The sequence below is a fragment of the Pristiophorus japonicus genome, unplaced genomic scaffold (genome assembly GCF_044704955.1).
Source record: "Pristiophorus japonicus isolate sPriJap1 unplaced genomic scaffold, sPriJap1.hap1 HAP1_SCAFFOLD_45, whole genome shotgun sequence".
Taxonomy (NCBI): domain Eukaryota; kingdom Metazoa; phylum Chordata; class Chondrichthyes; family Pristiophoridae; genus Pristiophorus; species Pristiophorus japonicus.
The window spans coordinates 3681710-3703310 of NW_027254352.1; the positions used below are offsets into that span (position 1 = coordinate 3681710).

Consider the following 21601-nt stretch of genomic DNA (forward strand, 5'->3'; position numbering starts at 1 on the left):
CACTCTAGCTTACCATCTGTCAATGCATTGCCAGTGTGGAAATATTCAGCATTTTAAACTTAGCAACGTCTGCAAGACTGGAATCAGTGAATGCCTGGGCCATGGCCACTGATAATTTATCCCGAGCATTCATTTGGCCTGGGCCCCTGCTATATTGCACATTGGCTCACTGTGTGTCTATGTTTAGCGTTCACAGGCAATTTACAAGCTCTGAATTTCCCAGCAGTGAATTCATGGAGTGATTGATCTAACCGATATTCAACATCAGTATTGTTAAGTCTCAAACAGTTATAAACTCTCCAGTATATTTCACTGTGTCTTCAAGACGGTGAGATCGAGCCTGTTGTGCAAGCTTTGTTTCTTTATGAACACTTCAGCAGAACATTAAATCAACATGTGGAATTGAATTGCTGATTGACACTGTAAATTTGCCAACATTTAACTGCAGTGTGACAACAATCACCGTTATAATTAGGCTTCCATTACGTTCTTGCACGACATCACCCTAAGTAACCTAGTTGATCACAGCACAGATATCAGTTAATTCATTGCCAGTGCGAAAAAATACACATTTTGAACTTAGCAACGTGTACAAGACCATTGCCTGGATCGTGGGCACTGATAACGGAACATGAGCATTAAGATTTTCGGTATCATTATACTTTACATTGACACAACCTGAGCTCTGAGATGTGCTTTGGACCCATTGCCCCGAAACGAGGACAGAGTGGGTGGGGCAATTCCTTCCGGGGTCAGGTTTTCTTTCCAAAAGGTGTGAGAAAACTTTGCTTCGTTCACTGTCAGACCGAAATAGTTCAGTTGGGAAGGCGTTTGACTGAAGATCCAGATGGTTCATGGCTCAATCCCGTGTTTCAGCAATTTTTGGTTATTTCGCGTTCCCTTCATTCTAAGGGTAGTGGCTGATTTTATATCGGGACAGTGGGCTGTTCAGCGGTTGCGTGATAATAATTTTCAACATGAATTGTTTTTAGATTAAGCTGTTACGTTCTGTTACGTTCTATTTAGACTCTGCGCAGTGTTGTAGATGAACAGTGAACAATGTTTAAGCGATGTGATGCGTTCAATGTTTATGCAGTAAATCTGTCATCCAGTGTGAGTTGGAAACACAATCCCCGCAGAGTGAGCTTTCACGCAACGTTAACACAACTTGTGGCCGGTTAGCTCAGTTGGTTAGAGCGTGGTGCTAATAACGCCAAGGTCGCGGGTTCGATCCCCGTACGGGCCATTCCAGTGTTTTTCATAATTTTTATTCGGTTTTTAGTCACGTTGAAAATCAAATCTTTATAATGAAACAAATCCACACAGAATCACAAGGGTTGGGAATTATTTGGAATAACAGTCATTGCTACTTGCCGACGGGGTGGAGAGGCACATCTTTCTGTTTATTTCTGTTTCTTGGTTTGCTGATAAACGATGAACCGGAGGCCTGTTCCCGTAAATGCTCAAAAGTAGGAACAGACAGCCAGAACGGTTCTGTCGCCTGGAGATGGGCAAAAGACTGCAGTTCAGGACAAAAACACTAAATGAAATGTTCACCCGGCACCGAGAGTGAAAAATCCCGAGAAAAGGACAGAATGAAATAGATTTCAGTGGATGCCTACCCGCACGTGATGCTGCGGATGCGCGGACATATCTTTGGTGTTCTCCACAAAAAATGCCATTTGCTACGAACAGTTTTACCTGGCGCGAAAGTGGTGAGACTTTGGAAGGAGCAAGCAGGAAAGACTGTGTTGGTCTGCTTGTTGGCAAGCAAATGTGTAGCAGCTTCCCTGGTGGTTTAGTGGTTAGGTTTCGGCGCTTTCACTGCTGCGGCCCGGGTTCGATTCCCGGTCAGGGAACATTGTATTTTCGGCCGTTTGACCTGCAAGGCTGTTCCTGAACAAATTCACAGCTCACTGCACTCTTGCTGCCCCAACCATCAGCAGCGCATCATTCGTTGTAGTGATACAGCACACACTTCTGTGCCTTCCGTTTCAAAGTCAGCAGTAAATGAGGAGATCTCGCTCTCGCTCAACTGGTGCTGATTGACACCGTAAATGTTGCCAATCATGGCTAACTTTAGCCTTCCGTGTACATTTTTGCGGCACATCACTCTAGCTTACCATCTGTCAATGCATTGCCAGTGTGGAAATATTCAGCATTTTAAACTTAGCAACGTCTGCAAGACTGGAATCAGTGAATGCCTGGGCCATGGCCACTGATAACTTATCCCGAGCATTCATTTGGCCTGGGCCCCTCCTATATTGCACATTGGCTCACTGTGTGTCTATGTTTAGCGTTCACAGGCAATTTACAAGCTCTGAATTTCCCAGCAGTGAATTCATGGAGTGATTGATCTAACCGATATTCAACATCAGTATTGTTAAATCTCAAACAGTTATAAACTCTCCAGTATATTTCACTGTGTCTTCAAGACGGTGAGATCGAGCCTGTTGTGCAAGCTTTGTTTCTTTATGAACACTTCTGCAGAACATTAAATCAACATGTGGAATTGAATTGCTGATTGACACTGTAAATTTGCCAACATTTAACTGCAGTGTGACAACAATCACCGTTATAATTAGGCTTCCATTACGTTCTTGCACGACATCACCCTAAGTAACCTAGTTGATCACAGCACAGATATCAGTTAATTCATTGCCAGTGCGAAAAAATACACATTTTGAACTTAGCAACGTGTACAAGACCATTGCCTGGATCGTGGGCACTGATAACGGAACATGAGCATTAAGATTTTCGGTATCATTATACTTTACATTGACACAACCTGAGCTCTGAGATGTGTTTTGGACCCATTGCCCCGAAACGAGGACAGAGTGGGTGGGGCAATTCCTTCCGGGGTCAGGTTTTTTTTCAAAAAGGTGTGAGAAAACTTTGCTTCGTTCACTGTCAGACCGAAATAGTTCAGTTGGGAAGGCGTTTGACTGAAGATCCAGATGGTTCATGGCTCAATCCCGTGTTTCAGCAATTTTTGGTTATTTCGCGTTCCCTTCATTCTAAGGGCAGTGGCTGATTTTATATCGGGACAGTGGGCTGTTCAGCGGTTGCGTGATAATAATTTTCAACATGAATTGTTTTTAGATTAAGCTGTTACGTTCTGTTACGTTCTATTTACACTCTGCGCAGTGTTGTAGATGAACAGTGCACAATGTTTAAGCGATGTGATGCGTTCAATGTTTATGCAGTAAATCTGTCATCCAGTGTGAGTTGGAAACACAATCCCCGCAGAGTGAGCTTTCACGCAACGATAACACAACTTGTGGCCGGTTAGCTCAGTTGGTTAGAGCGTGGTGCTAATAACGCCAAGGTCGCGGGTTCGATCCCCGTACGGGCCATTCCAGTGTTTTTCATAATTTTTATTCGGTTTTTAGTCACGTTGAAAATCAAATCTTTATAATGAAACAAATCCACACAGAATCACAAGGGTTGGGAATTATTTGGAATAACAGTCATTGCTACTTGCCGACGGGGCGGAGAGGCACATCTTTCTGTTTATTTCTGTTTCTTGGTTTGCTGATAAACGATGAACCGGAGGCCTGTTCCCGTAAATGCTCAAAAGTAGGAACAGACAGCCAGAACGGTTCTGTCGCCTGGAGATGGGCAAAAGACTGCAGTTCAGGACAAAAACACTAAATGAAATGTTCACCCGGCACCGAGAGTGAAAAATCCCGAGAAAAGGACAGAATGAAATAGATTTCAGTGGATGCCTACCCGCACGTGATGCTGCGGATGCGCGGACATATCTTTGGTGTTCTCCACAAAAAATGCCATTTGCTACGAACAGTTTTACCTGGCGCGAAAGTGGTGAGACTTTGGAAGGAGCAAGCAGGAAAGACTGTGTTGGTCTGCTTGTTGGCAAGCAAATGTGTAGCAGCTTCCCTGGTGGTTTAGTGGTTAGGTTTCGGCGCTTTCACCGCTGCGGCCCGGGTTCGATTCCCGGTCAGGGAACATTGTATTTTCGGCCGTTTGACCTGCAAGGCTGTTCCTGTACAAATTCACAGCTCACTGCACTCTTGCTGCCCCAACCATCAGCAGCGCATCATTCGTTGTAGTGATACAGAACACGCTTCTGTGCCTTCCGTTTCAAAGTGAGCAGTAAATGAGGAGATCTCGCTCAACTGGTGCTGATTGACACCTTAAATGTTGCCAATCATGGCTAACTTTAGCCTTCCGTGTACATTTTTGCGGCACATCACTCTAGCTTACCATCTGTCAATGCATTGCCAGTGTGGAAATATTCAGCATTTTAAACTTAGCAACGTCTGCAAGACTGGAATCAGTGAATGCCTGGGCCATGGCCACTGATAACTTATCCCGAGCATTCATTTGGCCTGGGCCCCTCCTATATTGCACATTGGCTCACTGTGTGTCTATGTTTAGCGTTCACAGGCAATTTACAAGCTCTGAATTTCCCAGCAGTGAATTCATGGAGTGATTGATCTAACCGATATTCAACATCAGTATTGTTAAGTCTCAAACAGTTATAAACTCTCCAGTATATTTCACTGTGTCTTCAAGACGGTGAGATCGAGCCTGTTGTGCAAGCTTTGTTTCTTTATGAACACTTCAGCAGAACATTAAATCAACATGTGGAATTGAATTGCTGATTGACACTGTAAATTTGCCAACATTTAACTGCAGTGTGAGAACAATCACCGTTAAAATTAGGCTTCCATTACGTTCTTGCACGACATCACCCTAAGTAACCTAGTTGATCACAGCACAGATATCAGTTAATTCATTGCCAGTGCGAAAAAATACACATTTTGAACTTAGCAACGTGTACAAGACCATTGCCTGGATCGTGGGCACTGATAACGGAACATGAGCATTAAGATTTTCGGTATCATTATACTTTACATTGACACAACCTGAGCTCTGAGATGTGTTTGGGACCCATTGCCCCGAAACGAGGACACAGTGGGTGGGGCAATTCCTTCCGGGGTCAGGTTTTCTTTCCAAAAGGTGTGAGAAAACTTTGCTTCGTTCACTGTCAGACCGAAATAGTTCAGTTGGGAAGGCGTTTGATTGAAGATCCAGATGGTTCATGGCTCAATCCCGTGTTTCAGCAATTTTTGGTTATTTCGCGTTCCCTTCATTCTAAGGGTAGTGGCTGATTTTATATCGGGACAGTGGGCTGTTCAGCGGTTGCGTGATAATAATTTTCAACATGAATTATTTTTAGATTAAGCTGTTACGTTCTGTTACGTTCTATTTACACTCTGCGCAGTGTTGTAGATGAACAGTGAACAATGTTTAAGCGATGTGATGCGGTCAATGTTTATGCAGTAAATCTGTCATCCAGTGTGAGTTGGAAACACAATCCCCGCAGAGTGAGCTTTCACGCAACGTTAACACAACTTGTGGCCGGTTAGCTCAGTTGGTTAGAGCGTGGTGCTAATAACGCCAAGGTCGCGGGTTCGATCCCCGTACGGGCCATTCCAGTGTTTTTCATAATTTTTATTCGGTTTTTAGTCACGTTGAAAATCAAATCTTTATAATGAAACAAATCCACACAGAATCACAAGGGTTGGGAATTATTTGGAATAACAGTCATTGCTACTTGCCGACGGGGTGGAGAGGCACATCTTTCTGTTTATTTCTGTTTCTTGGTTTGCTGATAAACGATGAACCGGAGGCCTGTTCCCGTAAATGCTCAAAAGTAGGAACAGACAGCCAGAACGGTTCTGTCGCCTGGAGATGGGCAAAAGACTGCAGTTCAGGACAAAAACACTAAATGAAATGTTCACCCGGCACCGAGAGTGAAAAATCCCGAGAAAAGGACAGAATGAAATAGATTTCAGTGGATGCCTACCCGCACGTGATGCTGCGGATGCGCGGACATATCTTTGGTGTTCTCCACAAAAAATGCCATTTGCTCCGAACAGTTTTACCTGGCGCGAAAGTGGTGAGACTTTGGAAGGAGCAAGCAGGAAAGACTGTGTTGGTCTGCTTGTTGGCAAGCAAATGTGTAGCAGCTTCCCTGGTGGTTTAGTGGTTAGGTTTCGGCGCTTTCACCGCTGCGGCCCGGGTTCGATTCCCGGTCAGGGAACATTGTATTTTCGGCCGTTTGACCTGCAAGGCTGTTCCTGAACAAATTCACAGCTCACTGCACTCTTGCTGCCCCAACCATCAGCAGCGCATCATTCGTTGTAGTGATACAGCACACACTTCTGTGCCTTCCGTTTCAAAGTCAGCAGTAAATGAGGAGATCTCGCTCTCGCTCAACTGGTGCTGATTGACACTGTAAATGTTGCCAATCATGGCTAACTTTAGCCTTCCGTGTACATTTTTGCGGCACATCACTCTAGCTTACCATCTGTCAATGCATTGCCAGTGTGGAAATATTCAGCATTTTAAACTTAGCAACGTCTGCAAGACTGGAATCAGTGAATGCCTGGGCCATGGCCACTGATAACTTATCCCGAGCATTCATTTGGCCTGGGCCCCTCCTATATTGCACATTGGCTCACTGTGTGTCTATGTTTAGCGTTCACAGGCAATTTACAAGCTCTGAATTTCCCAGCAGTGAATTCATGGAGTGATTGATCTAACCGATATTCAACATCAGTATTGTTAAGTCTCAAACAGTTATAAACTCTCCAGTATATTTCACTGTGTCTTCAAGACGGTGAGATCGAGCCTGTTGTGCAAGCTTTGTTTCTTTATGAACACTTCAGCAGAACATTAAATCAACATGTGGAATTGAATTGCTGATTGACACTGTAAATTTGCCAACATTTAACTGCAGTGTGACAACAATCACCGTTATAATTAGGCTTCCATTACGTTCTTGCACGACATCACCCTAAGTAACCTAGTTGATCACAGCACAGATATCAGTTAATTCATTGCCAGTGCGAAAAAATACACATTTTGAACTTAGCAACGTGTACAAGACCATTGCCTGGATCGTGGGCACTGATAACGGAACATGAGCATTAAGATTTTCGGTATCATTATACTTTACATTGACACAACCTGAGCTCTGAGATGTGTTTTGGACCCATTGCCCCGAAACGAGGACAGAGTGGGTGGGGCAATTCCTTCCGGGGTCAGGTTTTCTTTCAAAAAGGTGTGAGAAAACTTTGCTTCGTTCACTGTCAGACCGAAATAGTTCAGTTGGGAAGGCGTTTGACTGAAGATCCAGATGGTTCATGGCTCAATCCCGTGTTTCAGCAATTTTTGGTTATTTCGCGTTCCCTTCATTCTAAGGGTAGTGGCTGATTTAAAATCGGGACAGTGGGCTGTTCAGCGGTTGCGTGATAATAATTTTCAACATGAATTGTTTTTAGATTAAGCTGTTACGTTCTGTTACGTTCTATTTACACTCTGCGCAGTGTTGTAGATGAACAGTGCACAATGTTTAAGCGATGTGATGCGTTCAATGTTTATGCAGTAAATCTGTCATCCAGTGTGAGTTGGAAACACAATCCCCGCAGAGTGAGCTTTCACGCAACGATAACACAACTTGTGGCCGGTTAGCTCAGTTGGTTAGAGCGTGGTGCTAATAACGCCAAGGTCGCGGGTTCGATCCCCGTACGGGCCATTCCAGTGTTTTTCATAATTTTTATTCGGTTTTTAGTCACGTTGAAAATCAAATCTTTATAATGAAACAAATCCACACAGAATCACAAGGGTTGGGAATTATTTGGAATAACAGTCATTGCTACTTGCCGACGGGGTGGAGAGGCACATCTTTCTGTTTATTTCTGTTTCTTGGTTTGCTGATAAACGATGAACCGGAGGCCTGTTCCCGTAAATGCTCAAAAGTAGGAACAGACAGCCAGAACGGTTCTTTCGCCTGGAGATGGGCAAAAGACTGCAGTTCAGGACAAAAACACTAAATGAAATGTTCACCCGGCACCGAGAGTGAAAAATCCCGAGAAAAGGACAGAATGAAATAGATTTCAGTGGATGCCTACCCGCACGTGATGCTGCGGATGCGCGGACATATATTTGGTGTTCTCCACAAAAAATGCCATTTGCTACGAACAGTTTTACCTGGCGCGAAAGTGGTGAGACTTTGGAAGGAGCAAGCAGGAAAGACTGTGTTGTTCTGCTTGTTGGCAAGCAAATGTGTAGCAGCTTCCCTGGTGGTTTAGTGGTTAGGTTTCGGCGCTTTCACCGCTGCGGCCCGGGTTCGATTCCCGGTCAGGGAACATTGTATTTTCGGCCGTTTGACCTGCAAGGCTGTTCCTGAACAAATTCACAGCTCACTGCACTCTTGCTGCCCCAACCATCAGCAGCGCATCATTCGTTGTAGTGATACAGCACACACTTCTGTGCCTTCCGTTTCAAAGTCAGCAGTAAATGAGGAGATCTCGCTCTCGCTCAACTGGTGCTGATTGACACCGTAAATGTTGCCAATCATGGCTAACTTTAGCCTTCCGTGTACATTTTTGCGGCACATCACTCTAGCTTACCATCTGTCAATGCATTGCCAGTGTGGAAATATTCAGCATTTTAAACTTAGCAACGTCTGCAAGACTGGAATCAGTGAATGCCTGGGCCATGGCCACTGATAACTTATTCCGAGCATTCATTTGGCCTGGGCCCCTCCTATATTGCACATTGGCTCACTGTGTGTCTATGTTTAGCGTTCACAGGCAATTTACAAGCTCTGAATTTCCCAGCAGTGAATTCATGGAGTGATTGATCTAACCGATATTCAACATCAGTATTGTTAAATCTCAAACAGTTATAAACTCTCCAGTATATTTCACTGTGTCTTCAAGACGGTGAGATCGAGCCTGTTGTGCAAGCTTTGTTTCTTTATGAACACTTCTGCAGAACATTAAATCAACATGTGGAATTGAATTGCTGATTGACACTGTAAATTTGCCAACATTTAACTGCAGTGTGACAACAATCACCGTTATAATTAGGCTTCCATTACGTTCTTGCACGACATCACCCTAAGTAACCTAGTTGATCACAGCACAGATATCAGTTAATTCATTGCCAGTGCGAAAAAATACACATTTTGAACTTAGCAACGTGTACAAGACCATTGCCTGGATCGTGGGCACTGATAACGGAACATGAGCATTAAGATTTTCGGTATCATTATACTTTACATTGACACAACCTGAGCTCTGAGATGTGTTTTGGACCCATTGCCCCGAAACGAGGACACAGTGGGTGGGGCAATTCCTTCCGGGGTCAGGTTTTCTTTCAAAAAGGTGTGAGAAAACTTTGCTTCGTTCACTGTCAGACCGAAATAGTTCAGTTGGGAAGGCGTTTGACTGAAGATCCAGATGGTTCATGGCTCAATCCCGTGTTTCAGCAATTTTTGGTTATTTCGCGTTCCCTTCATTCTAAGGGCAGTGGCTGATTTTATATCGGGACAGTGGGCTGTTCAGCGGTTGCGTGATAATAATTTTCAACATGAATTGTTTTTAGATTAAGCTGTTACGTTCTGTTACGTTCTATTTACACTCTGCGCAGTGTTGTAGATGAACAGTGCACAATGTTTAAGCGATGTGATGCGTTCAATGTTTATGCAGTAAATCTGTCATCCAGTGTGAGTTGGAAACACAATCCCCGCAGAGTGAGCTTTCACGCAACGATAACACAACTTGTGGCCGGTTAGCTCAGTTGGTTAGAGCGTGGTGCTAATAACGCCAAGGTCGCGGGTTCGATCCCCGTACGGGCCATTCCAGTGTTTTTCATAATTTTTATTCGGTTTTTAGTCACGTTGAAAATCAAATCTTTATAATGAAACAAATCCACACAGAATCACAAGGGTTGGGAATTATTTGGAATAACAGTCATTGCTACTTGCCGACGGGGCGGAGAGGCACATCTTTCTGTTTATTTCTGTTTCTTGGTTTGCTGATAAACGATGAACCGGAGGCCTGTTCCCGTAAATGCTCAAAAGTAGGAACAGACAGCCAGAACGGTTCTGTCGCCTGGAGATGGGCAAAAGACTGCAGTTCAGGACAAAAACACTAAATGAAATGTTCACCCGGCACCGAGAGTGAAAAATCCCGAGAAAAGGACAGAATGAAATAGATTTCAGTGGATGCCTACCCGCACGTGATGCTGCGGATGCGCGGACATATCTTTGGTGTTCTCCACAAAAAATGCCATTTGCTCCGAACAGTTTTACCTGGCGCGAAAGTGGTGAGACTTTGGAAGGAGCAAGCAGGAAAGACTGTGTTGGTCTGCTTGTTGGCAAGCAAATGTGTAGCAGCTTCCCTGGTGGTTTAGTGGTTAGGTTTCGGCGCTTTCACCGCTGCGGCCCGGGTTCGATTCCCGGTCAGGGAACATTGTATTTTCGGCCGTTTGACCTGCAAGGCTGTTCCTGTACAAATTCACAGCTCACTGCACTCTTGCTGCCCCAACCATCAGCAGCGCATCATTCGTTGTAGTGATACAGGACACGCTTCTGTGCCTTCCGTTTCAAAGTGAGCAGTAAATGAGGAGATCTCGCTCAACTGGTGCTGATTGACACCTTAAATGTTGCCAATCATGGCTAACTTTAGCCTTCCGTGTACATTTTTGCGGCACATCACTCTAGCTTACCATCTGTCAATGCATTGCCAGTGTGGAAATATTCAGCATTTTAAACTTAGCAACGTCTGCAAGACTGGAATCAGTGAATGCCTGGGGCATGGCCACTGATAACTTATCCCGAGCATTCATTTGGCCTGGGCCCCTCCTATATTGCACATTGGCTCACTGTGTGTCTATGTTTAGCGTTCACAGGCAATTTACAAGCTCTGAATTTCCCAGCAGTGAATTCATGGAGTGATTGATCTAACCGATATTCAACATCAGTATTGTTAAGTCTCAAACAGTTATAAACTCTCCAGTATATTTCACTGTGTCTTCAAGACGGTGAGATCGAGCCTGTTGTGCAAGCTTTGTTTCTTTATGAACACTTCAGCAGAACATTAAATCAACATGTGGAATTGAATTGCTGATTGACACTGTAAATTTGCCAACATTTAACTGCAGTGTGAGAACAATCACCGTTAAAATTAGGCTTCCATTACGTTCTTGCACGACATCACCCTAAGTAACCTAGTTGATCACAGCACAGATATCAGTTAATTCATTGCCAGTGCGAAAAAATACACATTTTGAACTTAGCAACGTGTACAAGACCATTGCCTGGATCGTGGGCACTGATAACGGAACATGAGCATTAAGATTTTCGGTATCATTATACTTTACATTGACACAACCTGAGCTCTGAGATGTGTTTGGGACCCATTGCCCCGAAACGAGGACACAGTGGGTGGGGCAATTCCTTCCGGGGTCAGGTTTTCTTTCAAAAAGGTGTGAGAAAACTTTGCTTCGTTCACTGTCAGACCGAAATAGTTCAGTTGGGAAGGCGTTTGATTGAAGATCCAGATGGTTCATGGCTCAATCCCGTGTTTCAGCAATTTTTGGTTATTTCGCGTTCCCTTCATTCTAAGGGTAGTGGCTGATTTTATATCGGGACAGTGGGCTGTTCAGCGGTTGCGTGATAATAATTTTCAACATGAATTATTTTTAGATTAAGCTGTTACGTTCTGTTACGTTCTATTTACACTCTGCGCAGTGTTGTAGATGAACAGTGAACAATGTTTAAGCGATGTGATGCGGTCAATGTTTATGCAGTAAATCTGTCATCCAGTGTGAGTTGGAAACACAATCCCCGCAGAGTGAGCTTTCACGCAACGTTAACACAACTTGTGGCCGGTTAGCTCAGTTGGTTAGAGCGTGGTGCTAATAACGCCAAGGTCGCGGGTTCGATCCCCGTACGGGCCATTCCAGTGTTTTTCATAATTTTTATTCGGTTTTTAGTCACGTTGAAAATCAAATCTTTATAATGAAACAAATCCACACAGAATCACAAGGGTTGGGAATTATTTGGAATAACAGTCATTGCTACTTGCCGACGGGGTGGAGAGGCACATCTTTCTGTTTATTTCTGTTTCTTGGTTTGCTGATAAACGATGAACCGGAGGCCTGTTCCCGTAAATGCTCAAAAGTAGGAACAGACAGCCAGAACGGTTCTGTCGCCTGGAGATGGGCAAAAGACTGCAGTTCAGGACAAAAACACTAAATGAAATGTTCACCCGGCACCGAGAGTGAAAAATCCCGAGAAAAGGACAGAATGAAATAGATTTCAGTGGATGCCTACCCGCACGTGATGCTGCGGATGCGCGGACATATCTTTGGTGTTCTCCACAAAAAATGCCATTTGCTCCGAACAGTTTTACCTGGCGCGAAAGTGGTGAGACTTTGGAAGGAGCAAGCAGGAAAGACTGTGTTGGTCTGCTTGTTGGCAAGCAAATGTGTAGCAGCTTCCCTGGTGGTTTAGTGGTTAGGTTTCGGCGCTTTCACCGCTGCGGCCCGGGTTCGATTCCCGGTCAGGGAACATTGTATTTTCGGCCGTTTGACCTGCAAGGCTGTTCCTGAACAAATTCACAGCTCACTGCACTCTTGCTGCCCCAACTATCAGCAGCGCATCATTCGTTGTAGTGATACAGCACACACTTCTGTGCCTTCCGTTTCAAAGTCAGCAGTAAATGAGGAGATCTCGCTCTCGCTCAACTGGTGCTGATTGACACTGTAAATGTTGCCAATCATGGCTAACTTTAGCCTTCCGTGTACATTTTTGCGGCACATCACTCTAGCTTACCATCTGTCAATGCATTGCCAGTGTGGAAATATTCAGCATTTTAAACTTAGCAACGTCTGCAAGACTGGAATCAGTGAATGCCTGGGCCATGGCCACTGATAACTTATCCCGAGCATTCATTTGGCCTGGGCCCCTCCTATATTGCACATTGGCTCACTGTGTGTCTATGTTTAGCGTTCACAGGCAATTTACAAGCTCTGAATTTCCCAGCAGTGAATTCATGGAGTGATTGATCTAACCGATATTCAACATCAGTATTGTTAAGTCTCAAACAGTTATAAACTCTCCAGTATATTTCACTGTGTCTTCAAGACGGTGAGATCGAGCCTGTTGTGCAAGCTTTGTTTCTTTATGAACACTTCAGCAGAACATTAAATCAACATGTGGAATTGAATTGCTGATTGACACTGTAAATTTGCCAACATTTAACTGCAGTGTGACAACAATCACCGTTATAATTAGGCTTCCATTACGTTCTTGCACGACATCACCCTAAGTAACCTAGTTGATCACAGCACAGATATCAGTTAATTCATTGCCAGTGCGAAAAAATACACATTTTGAACTTAGCAACGTGTACAAGACCATTGCCTGGATCGTGGGCACTGATAACGGAACATGAGCATTAAGATTTTCGGTATCATTATACTTTACATTGACACAACCTGAGCTCTGAGATGTGTTTTGGACCCATTGCCCCGAAACGAGGACAGAGTGGGTGGGGCAATTCCTTCCGGGGTCAGGTTTTCTTTCAAAAAGGTGTGAGAAAACTTTGCTTCGTTCACTGTCAGACCGAAATAGTTCAGTTGGGAAGGCGTTTGACTGAAGATCCAGATGGTTCATGGCTCAATCCCGTGTTTCAGCAATTTTTGGTTATTTCGCGTTCCCTTCATTCTAAGGGTAGTGGCTGATTTAAAATCGGGACAGTGGGCTGTTCAGCGGTTGCGTGATAATAATTTTCAACATGAATTGTTTTTAGATTAAGCTGTTACGTTCTGTTACGTTCTATTTACACTCTGCGCAGTGTTGTAGATGAACAGTGAACAATGTTTAAGCGATGTGATGCGGTCAATGTTTATGCAGTAAATCTGTCATCCAGTGTGAGTTGGAAACACAATCCCCGCAGAGTGAGCTTTCACGCAACGTTAACACAACTTGTGGCCGGTTAGCTCAGTTGGTTAGAGCGTGGTGCTAATAACGCCAAGGTCGCGGGTTCGATCCCCGTACGGGCCATTCCAGTGTTTTTCATAATTTTTATTCGGTTTTTAGTCACGTTGAAAATCAAATCTTTATAATGAAACAAATCCACACAGAATCACAAGGGTTGGGAATTATTTGGAATAACAGTCATTGCTACTTGCCGACGGGGTGGAGAGGCACATCTTTCTGTTTATTTCTGTTTCTTGGTTTGCTGATAAACGATGAACCGGAGGCCTGTTCCCGTAAATGCTCAAAAGTAGGAACAGACAGCCAGAACGGTTCTTTCGCCTGGAGATGGGCAAAAGACTGCAGTTCAGGACAAAAACACTAAATGAAATGTTCACCCGGCACCGAGAGTGAAAAATCCCGAGAAAAGGACAGAATGAAATAGATTTCAGTGGATGCCTACCCGCACGTGATGCTGCGGATGCGCGGACATATATTTGGTGTTCTCCACAAAAAATGCCATTTGCTCCGAACAGTTTTACCTGGCGCGAAAGTGGTGAGACTTTGGAAGGAGCAAGCAGGAAAGACTGTGTTGGTCTGCTTGTTGGCAAGCAAATGTGTAGCAGCTTCCCTGGTGGTTTAGTGGTTAGGTTTCGGCGCTTTCACCGCTGCGGCCCGGGTTCGATTCCCGGTCAGGGAACATTGTATTTTCGGCCGTTTGACCTGCAAGGCTGTTCCTGAACAAATTCACAGCTCACTGCACTCTTGCTGCCCCAACCATCAGCAGCGCATCATTCGTTGTAGTGATACAGCACACACTTCTGTGCCTTCCGTTTCAAAGTCAGCAGTAAATGAGGAGATCTCGCTCTCGCTCAACTGGTGCTGATTGACACCGTAAATGTTGCCAATCATGGCTAACTTTAGCCTTCCGTGTACATTTTTGCGGCACATCACTCTAGCTTACCATCTGTCAATGCATTGCCAGTGTGGAAATATTCAGCATTTTAAACTTAGCAACGTCTGCAAGACTGGAATCAGTGAATGCCTGGGCCATGGCCACTGATAACTTATCCCGAGCATTCATTTGGCCTGGGCCCCTCCTATATTGCACATTGGCTCACTGTGTGTCTATGTTTAGCGTTCACAGGCAATTTACAAGCTCTGAATTTCCCAGCAGTGAATTCATGGAGTGATTGATCTAACCGATATTCAACATCAGTATTGTTAAGTCTCAAACAGTTATAAACTCTCCAGTATATTTCACTGTGTCTTCAAGACGGTGAGATCGAGCCTGTTGTGCAAGCTTTGTTTCTTTATGAACACTTCAGCAGAACATTAAATCAACATGTGGAATTGAATTGCTGATTGACACTGTAAATTTGCCAACATTTAACTGCAGTGTGACAACAATCACCGTTATAATTAGGCTTCCATTACGTTCTTGCACGACATCACCCTAAGTAACCTAGTTGATCACAGCACAGATATCAGTTAATTCATTTCCAGTGCGAAAAAATACACATTTTGAACTTAGCAACGTGTACAAGACCATTGCCTGGATCGTGGGCACTGATAACGGAACATGAGCATTAAGATTTTCGGTATCATTATACTTTACATTGACACAACCTGAGCTCTGAGATGTGTTTTGGACCCATTGCCCCGAAACGAGGACAGAGTGGGTGGGGCAATTCCTTCCGGGGTCAGGTTTTCTTTCAAAAAGGTGTGAGAAAACTTTGCTTCGTTCACTGTCAGACCGAAATAGTTCAGTTGGGAAGGCGTTTGACTGAAGATCCAGATGGTTCATGGCTCAATCCCGTGTTTCAGCAATTTTTGGTTATTTCGCGTTCCCTTCATTCTAAGGGTAGTGGCTGATTTTATATCGGGACAGTGGGCTGTTCAGCGGTTGCGTGATAATAATTTTCAACATGAATTGTTTTTAGATTAAGCTGTTACGTTCTGTTACGTTCTATTTACACTCTGCGCAGTGTTGTAGATGAACAGTGAACAATGTTTAAGCGATGTGATGCGTTCAATGTTTATGCAGTAAATCTGTCATCCAGTGTGAGTTGGAAACACAATCCCCGCAGAGTGAGCTTTCACGCAACGTTAACACAACTTGTGGCGGGTTAGCTCAGTTGGTTAGAGCGTGGTGCTAATAACGCCAAGGTCGCGGGTTCGATCCCCGTACGGGCCATTCCAGTGTTTTTCATAATTTTTATTCGGTTTTTAGTCACGTTGAAAATCAAATCTTTATAATGAAACAAATCCACACAGAATCACAAGGGTTGGGAATTATTTGGAATAACAGTCATTGCTACTTGCCGACGGGGTGGAGAGGCACATCTTTCTGTTTATTTCTGTTTCTTGGTTTGCTGATAAACGATGAACCGGAGGCCTGTTCCCGTAAATGCTCAAAAGTAGGAACAGACAGCCAGAACGGTTCTGTCGCCTGGAGATGGGCAAAAGACTGCAGTTCAGGACAAAAACACTAAATGAAATGTTCACCCGGCACCGAGAGTGAAAAATCCCGAGAAAAGGACAGAATGAAATAGATTTCAGTGGATGCCTACCCGCACGTGATGCTGCGGATGCGCGGACATATCTTTGGTGTTCTCCACAAAAAATGCCATTTGCTCCGAACAGTTTTACCTGGCGCGAAAGTGGTGAGACTTTGGAAGGAGCAAGCAGGAAAGACTGTGTTGGTCTGCTTGTTGGCAAGCAAATGTGTAGCAGCTTCCCTGGTGGTTTAGTGGTTAGGTTTCGGCGCTTTCACCGCTGCGGCCCGGGTTCGATTCCCGGTCAGGGAACATTGTATTTTCGGCCGTTTGACCTGCAAGGCTGTTCCTGAACAAATTCACAGCTCACTGCACTCTTGCTGCCCCAACCATCAGCAGCGCATCATTCGTTGTAGTGATACAGCACACACTTCTGTGCCTTCCGTTTCAAAGTCAGCAGTAAATGAGGAGATCTCGCTCTCGCTCAACTGGTGCTGATTGACACCGTAAATGTTGCCAATCATGGCTAACTTTAGCCTTCCGTGTACATTTTTGCGGCACATCACTCTAGCTTACCATCTGTCAATGCATTGCCAGTGTGGAAATATTCAGCATTTTAAACTTAGCAACGTCTGCAAGACTGGAATCAGTGAATGCCTGGGCCATGGCCACTGATAACTTATCCCGAGCATTCATTTGGCCTGGGCCCCTCCTATATTGCACATTGGCTCACTGTGTGTCTATGTTTAGCGTTCACAGGCAATTTACAAGCTCTGAATTTCCCAGCAGTGAATTCATGGAGTGATTGATCTAACCGATATTCAACATCAGTATTGTTAAGTCTCAAACAGTTATAAACTCTCCAGTATATTTCACTGTGTCTTCAAGACGGTGAGATCGAGCCTGTTGTGCAAGCTTTGTTTCTTTATGAACACTTCAGCAGAACATTAAATCAACATGTGGAATTGAATTGCTGATTGACACTGTAAATTTGCCAACATTTAACTGCATTGTGACAACAATCACCGTTATAATTAGGCTTCCATTACGTTCTTGCACGACATCACCCTAAGTAACCTAGTTGATCACAGCACAGATATCAGTTAATTCATTGCCAGTGCGAAAAAATACACATTTTGAAATTAGCAACGTGTACAAGACCATTGCCTGGATCGTGGGCACTGATAACGGAACATGAGCATTAAGATTTTCGGTATCATTATACTTTACATTGACACAACCTGAGCTCTGAGATGTGTTTTGGACCCATTGCCCCGAAACGAGGACAGAGTGGGTGGGGCAATTCCTTCCGGGGTCAGGTTTTCTTTCAAAAAGGTGTGAGAAAACTTTGCTTCGTTCACTGTCAGACCGAAATAGTTCAGTTGGGAAGGCGTTTGACTGAAGATCCAGATGGTTCATGGCTCAATCCCGTGTTTCAGCAATTTTTGGTTATTTCGCGTTCCCTTCATTCTAAGGGTAGTGGCTGATTTTATATCGGGACAGTGGGCTGTTCAGCGGTTGCGTGATAATAATTTTCAACATGAATTGTTTTTAGATTAAGCTGTTACGTTCTGTTACGTTCTATTTACACTCTGCGCAGTGTTGTAGATGAACAGTGCACAATGTTTAAGCGATGTGATGCGTTCAATGTTTATGCAGTAAATCTGTCATCCAGTGTGAGTTGGAAACACAATCCCCGCAGAGTGAGCTTTCACGCAACGATAACACAACTTGTGGCCGGTTAGCTCAGTTGGTTAGAGCGTGGTGCTAATAACGCCAAGGTCGCGGGTTCGATCCCCGTACGGGCCATTCCAGTGTTTTTCATAATTTTTATTCGGTTTTTAGTCACGTTGAAAATCAAATCTTTATAATGAAACAAATCCACACAGAATCACAAGGGTTGGGAATTATTTGGAATAACAGTCATTGCTACTTGCCGACGGGGTGGAGAGGCACATCTTTCTGTTTATTTCTGTTTCTTGGTTTGCTGATAAACGATGAACCGGAGGCCTGTTCCCGTAAATGCTCAAAAGTAGGAACAGACAGCCAGAACGGTTCTGTCGCCTGGAGATGGGCAAAAGACTGCAGTTCAGGACAAAAACACTAAATGAAATGTTCACCCGGCACCGAGAGTGAAAAATACCGAGAAAAGGACAGAATGAAATAGATTTCAGTGGATGCCTACCCGCACGTGATGCTGCGGATGCGCGGACATATCTTTGGTGTTCTCCACAAAAAATGCCATTTGCTACGAACAGTTTCACCTGGCGCGAAAGTGGTGAGACTTTGGAAGGAGCAAGCAGGAAAGACTGTGTTGGTCTGCTTGTTGGCAAGCAAATGTGTAGCAGCTTCCCTGGTGGTTTAGTGGTTAGGTTTCGGCGCTTTCACCGCTGCGGCCCGGGTTCGATTCCCGGTCAGGGAACATTGTATTTTCGGCCGTTTGACCTGCAAGGCTGTTCCTGAACAAATTCACAGCTCACTGCACTCTTGCTGCCCCAACCATCAGCAGCGCATCATTCGTTGTAGTGATACAGCTCACACTTCTGTGCCATCCGTTTCAAAGTCAGCAGTAAATGAGGAGATCTCGCTCTTGCTCAACTGGTGCTGATTGACACCGTAAATGTTGCCAATCATGGCTAACTTTAGCCTTCCGTGTACATTTTTGCGGCACATCACTCTAGCTTACCATCTGTCAATGCATTGCCAGTGTGGAAATATTCAGCATTTTAAACTTAGCAACGTCTGCAAGACTGGAATCAGTGAATGCCTGGGCCATGGCCACTGATAACTTATCCCGAGCATTCATTTGGCCTGGGCCCCTCCTATATTGCACATTGGCTCACTGTGTGTCTATGTTTAGCGTTCACAGGCAATTTACAAGCTCTGAATTTCCCAGCAGTGAATTCATGGAGTGATTGATCTAACCGATATTCAACATCAGTATTGTTAAGTCTCAAACAGTTATAAACTCTCCAGTATATTTCACTGTGTCTTCAAGACGGTGAGATCGAGCCTGTTGTGCAAGCTTTGTTTCTTTATGAACACTTCAGCAGAACATTAAATCAACATGTGGAATTGAATTGCTGATTGACACTGTAAATTTGCCAACATTTAACTGCAGTGTGACAACAATCACCGTTATAATTAGGCTTCCATTACGTTCTTGCACGACATCACCCTAAGTAACCTAGTTGATCACAGCACAGATATCAGTTAATTCATTGCCAGTGCGAAAAAATACACATTTTGAACTTAGCAACGTGTACAAGACCATTGCCTGGATCGTGGGCACTGATAACGGAACATGAGCATTAAGATTTTCGGTATCATTATACTTTACATTGACACAACCTGAGCTCTGAGATGTGTTTTGGACCCATTGCCCCGAAACGAGGACAGAGTGGGTGGGGCAATTCCTTCCGGGGTCAGGTTTTCTTTCAAAAAGGTGTGAGAAAACTTTGCTTCGTTCACTGTCAGACCGAAATAGTTCAGTTGGGAAGGCGTTTGACTGAAGATCCAGATGGTTCATGGCTCAATCCCGTGTTTCAGCAATTTTTGGTTATTTCGCGTTCCCTTCATTCTAAGGGTAGTGGCTGATTTTATATCGGGACAGTGGGCTGTTCAGCGGTTGCGTGATAATAATTTTCAACATGAATTGTTTTTAGATTAAGCTGTTACGTTCTGTTTCGTTCTATTTACACTCTGCGCAGTGTTGTAGATGAACAGTGCACAATGTTTAAGCGATGTGATGCGTTCAATGTTTATGCAGTAAATCTGTCATCCAGTGTGAGTTGGAAACACAATCCCCGCAGAGTGAGCTTTCACGCAACGTTAACACAACTTGTGGCCGGTTAGCTCAGTTGGTTAGAGCGTGGTGCTAATAACGCCAAGGTCGCGGGTTCGATCCCCGTACGGGCCATTCCAGTGTTTTTCATAATTTTTATTCGGTTTTTAGTCACGTTGAAAATCAAATCTTTATAATGAAACAAATCCACACAGAATCACAAGGGTTGGGAATTATTTGGAATAACAGTCATTGCTACTTGCCGACGGGGTGGAGAGGCACATCTTTCTGTTTATTTCTGTTTCTTGGTTTGCTGATAAACGATGAACCGGAGGCCTGTTCCCGTAAATGCTCAAAAGTAGGAACAGACAGCCAGAACGGTTCTTTCGCCTGGAGATGGGCAAAAGACTGCAGTTCAGGACAAAAACACTAAATGAAATGTTCACCCGGCACCGAGAGTGAAAAATCCCGAGAAAAGGACAGAATGAAATAGATTTCAGTGGATGCCTACCCGCACGTGATGCTGCGGATGCGCGGACATATATTTGGTGTTCTCCACAAAAAATGCCATTTGCTACGAACAGTTTTACCTGGCGCGAAAGTGGTGAGACTTTGGAAGGAGCAAGCAGGAAAGACTGTGTTGGTCTGCTTGTTGGCAAGCAAATGTGTAGCAGCTTCCCTGGTGGTTTAGTGGTTAGGTTTCGGCGCTTTCACCGCTGCGGCCCGGGTTCGATTCCCGGTCAGGGAACATTGTATTTTCGGCCGTTTGACCTGCAAGGCTGTTCCTGAACAAATTCACAGCTCACTGCACTCTTGCTGCCCCAACCATCAGCAGCGCATCATTCGTTGTAGTGATACAGCACACACTTCTGTGCCTTCCGTTTCAAAGTCAGCAGTAAATGAGGAGATCTCGCTCTCGCTCAACTGGTGCTGATTGACACCGTAAATGTTGCCAATCATGGCTAACTTTAGCCTTCCGTGTACATTTTTGCGGCACATCACTCTAGCTTACCATCTGTCAATGCATTGCCAGTGTGGAAATATTCAGCATTTTAAACTTAGCAACGTCTGCAAGACTGGAATCAGTGAATGCCTGGGCCATGGCCACTGATAACTTATCCCGAGCATTCATTTGGCCTGGGCCCCTCCTATATTGCACATTGGCTCACTGTGTGTCTATGTTTAGCGTTCACAGGCAATTTACAAGCTCTGAATTTCCCAGCAGTGAATTCATGGAGTGATTGATCTAACCGATATTCAACATCAGTATTGTTAAGTCTCAAACAGTTATAAACTCTCCAGTATATTTCACTGTGTCTTCAAGACGGTGAGATCGAGCCTGTTGTGCAAGCTTTGTTTCTTTATGAACACTTCAGCAGAACATTAAATCAACATGTGGAATTGAATTGCTGATTGACACTGTAAATTTGCCAACATTTAACTGCAGTGTGACAACAATCACCGTTATAATTAGGCTTCCATTACGTTCTTGCACGACATCACCCTAAGTAA

General features: G+C 44.3%; 19 non-coding genes across 19 annotated transcripts; all 19 read left to right on the plus strand.

Annotated features, from left to right (window-relative positions):
- The first annotated feature begins 1172 nt into the window (after positions 1-1172).
- trnai-aau (transfer RNA isoleucine (anticodon AAU)) lies at positions 1173-1246 on the plus strand. Its single transcript has one exon. It is a non-coding gene; the product is annotated as a tRNA-Ile (tRNA).
- Positions 1247-3282: 2036 nt separating this feature from the next.
- trnai-aau (transfer RNA isoleucine (anticodon AAU)) lies at positions 3283-3356 on the plus strand. Its single transcript has one exon. It is a non-coding gene; the product is annotated as a tRNA-Ile (tRNA).
- Positions 3357-3897: 541 nt separating this feature from the next.
- trnae-uuc (transfer RNA glutamic acid (anticodon UUC)) lies at positions 3898-3969 on the plus strand. The gene has a single exon. It is a non-coding gene; the product is annotated as a tRNA-Glu (tRNA).
- A 1417-nt stretch (positions 3970-5386) lies between these two features.
- On the plus strand, positions 5387-5460 carry trnai-aau (transfer RNA isoleucine (anticodon AAU)). The gene has a single exon. It is a non-coding gene; the product is annotated as a tRNA-Ile (tRNA).
- A 541-nt stretch (positions 5461-6001) lies between these two features.
- trnae-uuc (transfer RNA glutamic acid (anticodon UUC)) lies at positions 6002-6073 on the plus strand. Its single transcript has one exon. It is a non-coding gene; the product is annotated as a tRNA-Glu (tRNA).
- A 1423-nt stretch (positions 6074-7496) lies between these two features.
- trnai-aau (transfer RNA isoleucine (anticodon AAU)) lies at positions 7497-7570 on the plus strand. The gene has a single exon. It is a non-coding gene; the product is annotated as a tRNA-Ile (tRNA).
- A 541-nt stretch (positions 7571-8111) lies between these two features.
- On the plus strand, positions 8112-8183 carry trnae-uuc (transfer RNA glutamic acid (anticodon UUC)). Its single transcript has one exon. It is a non-coding gene; the product is annotated as a tRNA-Glu (tRNA).
- A 1423-nt stretch (positions 8184-9606) lies between these two features.
- Positions 9607-9680, plus strand: trnai-aau (transfer RNA isoleucine (anticodon AAU)). The gene has a single exon. It is a non-coding gene; the product is annotated as a tRNA-Ile (tRNA).
- Positions 9681-10221: 541 nt separating this feature from the next.
- Positions 10222-10293, plus strand: trnae-uuc (transfer RNA glutamic acid (anticodon UUC)). Its single transcript has one exon. It is a non-coding gene; the product is annotated as a tRNA-Glu (tRNA).
- Positions 10294-11710: 1417 nt separating this feature from the next.
- On the plus strand, positions 11711-11784 carry trnai-aau (transfer RNA isoleucine (anticodon AAU)). Its single transcript has one exon. It is a non-coding gene; the product is annotated as a tRNA-Ile (tRNA).
- Positions 11785-12325: 541 nt separating this feature from the next.
- trnae-uuc (transfer RNA glutamic acid (anticodon UUC)) lies at positions 12326-12397 on the plus strand. The gene has a single exon. It is a non-coding gene; the product is annotated as a tRNA-Glu (tRNA).
- A 1423-nt stretch (positions 12398-13820) lies between these two features.
- On the plus strand, positions 13821-13894 carry trnai-aau (transfer RNA isoleucine (anticodon AAU)). Its single transcript has one exon. It is a non-coding gene; the product is annotated as a tRNA-Ile (tRNA).
- Positions 13895-14435: 541 nt separating this feature from the next.
- On the plus strand, positions 14436-14507 carry trnae-uuc (transfer RNA glutamic acid (anticodon UUC)). The gene has a single exon. It is a non-coding gene; the product is annotated as a tRNA-Glu (tRNA).
- A 1423-nt stretch (positions 14508-15930) lies between these two features.
- Positions 15931-16004, plus strand: trnai-aau (transfer RNA isoleucine (anticodon AAU)). Its single transcript has one exon. It is a non-coding gene; the product is annotated as a tRNA-Ile (tRNA).
- Positions 16005-16545: 541 nt separating this feature from the next.
- On the plus strand, positions 16546-16617 carry trnae-uuc (transfer RNA glutamic acid (anticodon UUC)). The gene has a single exon. It is a non-coding gene; the product is annotated as a tRNA-Glu (tRNA).
- A 1423-nt stretch (positions 16618-18040) lies between these two features.
- trnai-aau (transfer RNA isoleucine (anticodon AAU)) lies at positions 18041-18114 on the plus strand. The gene has a single exon. It is a non-coding gene; the product is annotated as a tRNA-Ile (tRNA).
- Positions 18115-18655: 541 nt separating this feature from the next.
- On the plus strand, positions 18656-18727 carry trnae-uuc (transfer RNA glutamic acid (anticodon UUC)). The gene has a single exon. It is a non-coding gene; the product is annotated as a tRNA-Glu (tRNA).
- Positions 18728-20150: 1423 nt separating this feature from the next.
- trnai-aau (transfer RNA isoleucine (anticodon AAU)) lies at positions 20151-20224 on the plus strand. Its single transcript has one exon. It is a non-coding gene; the product is annotated as a tRNA-Ile (tRNA).
- Positions 20225-20765: 541 nt separating this feature from the next.
- trnae-uuc (transfer RNA glutamic acid (anticodon UUC)) lies at positions 20766-20837 on the plus strand. The gene has a single exon. It is a non-coding gene; the product is annotated as a tRNA-Glu (tRNA).
- Positions 20838-21601: the final 764 nt, after the last annotated feature.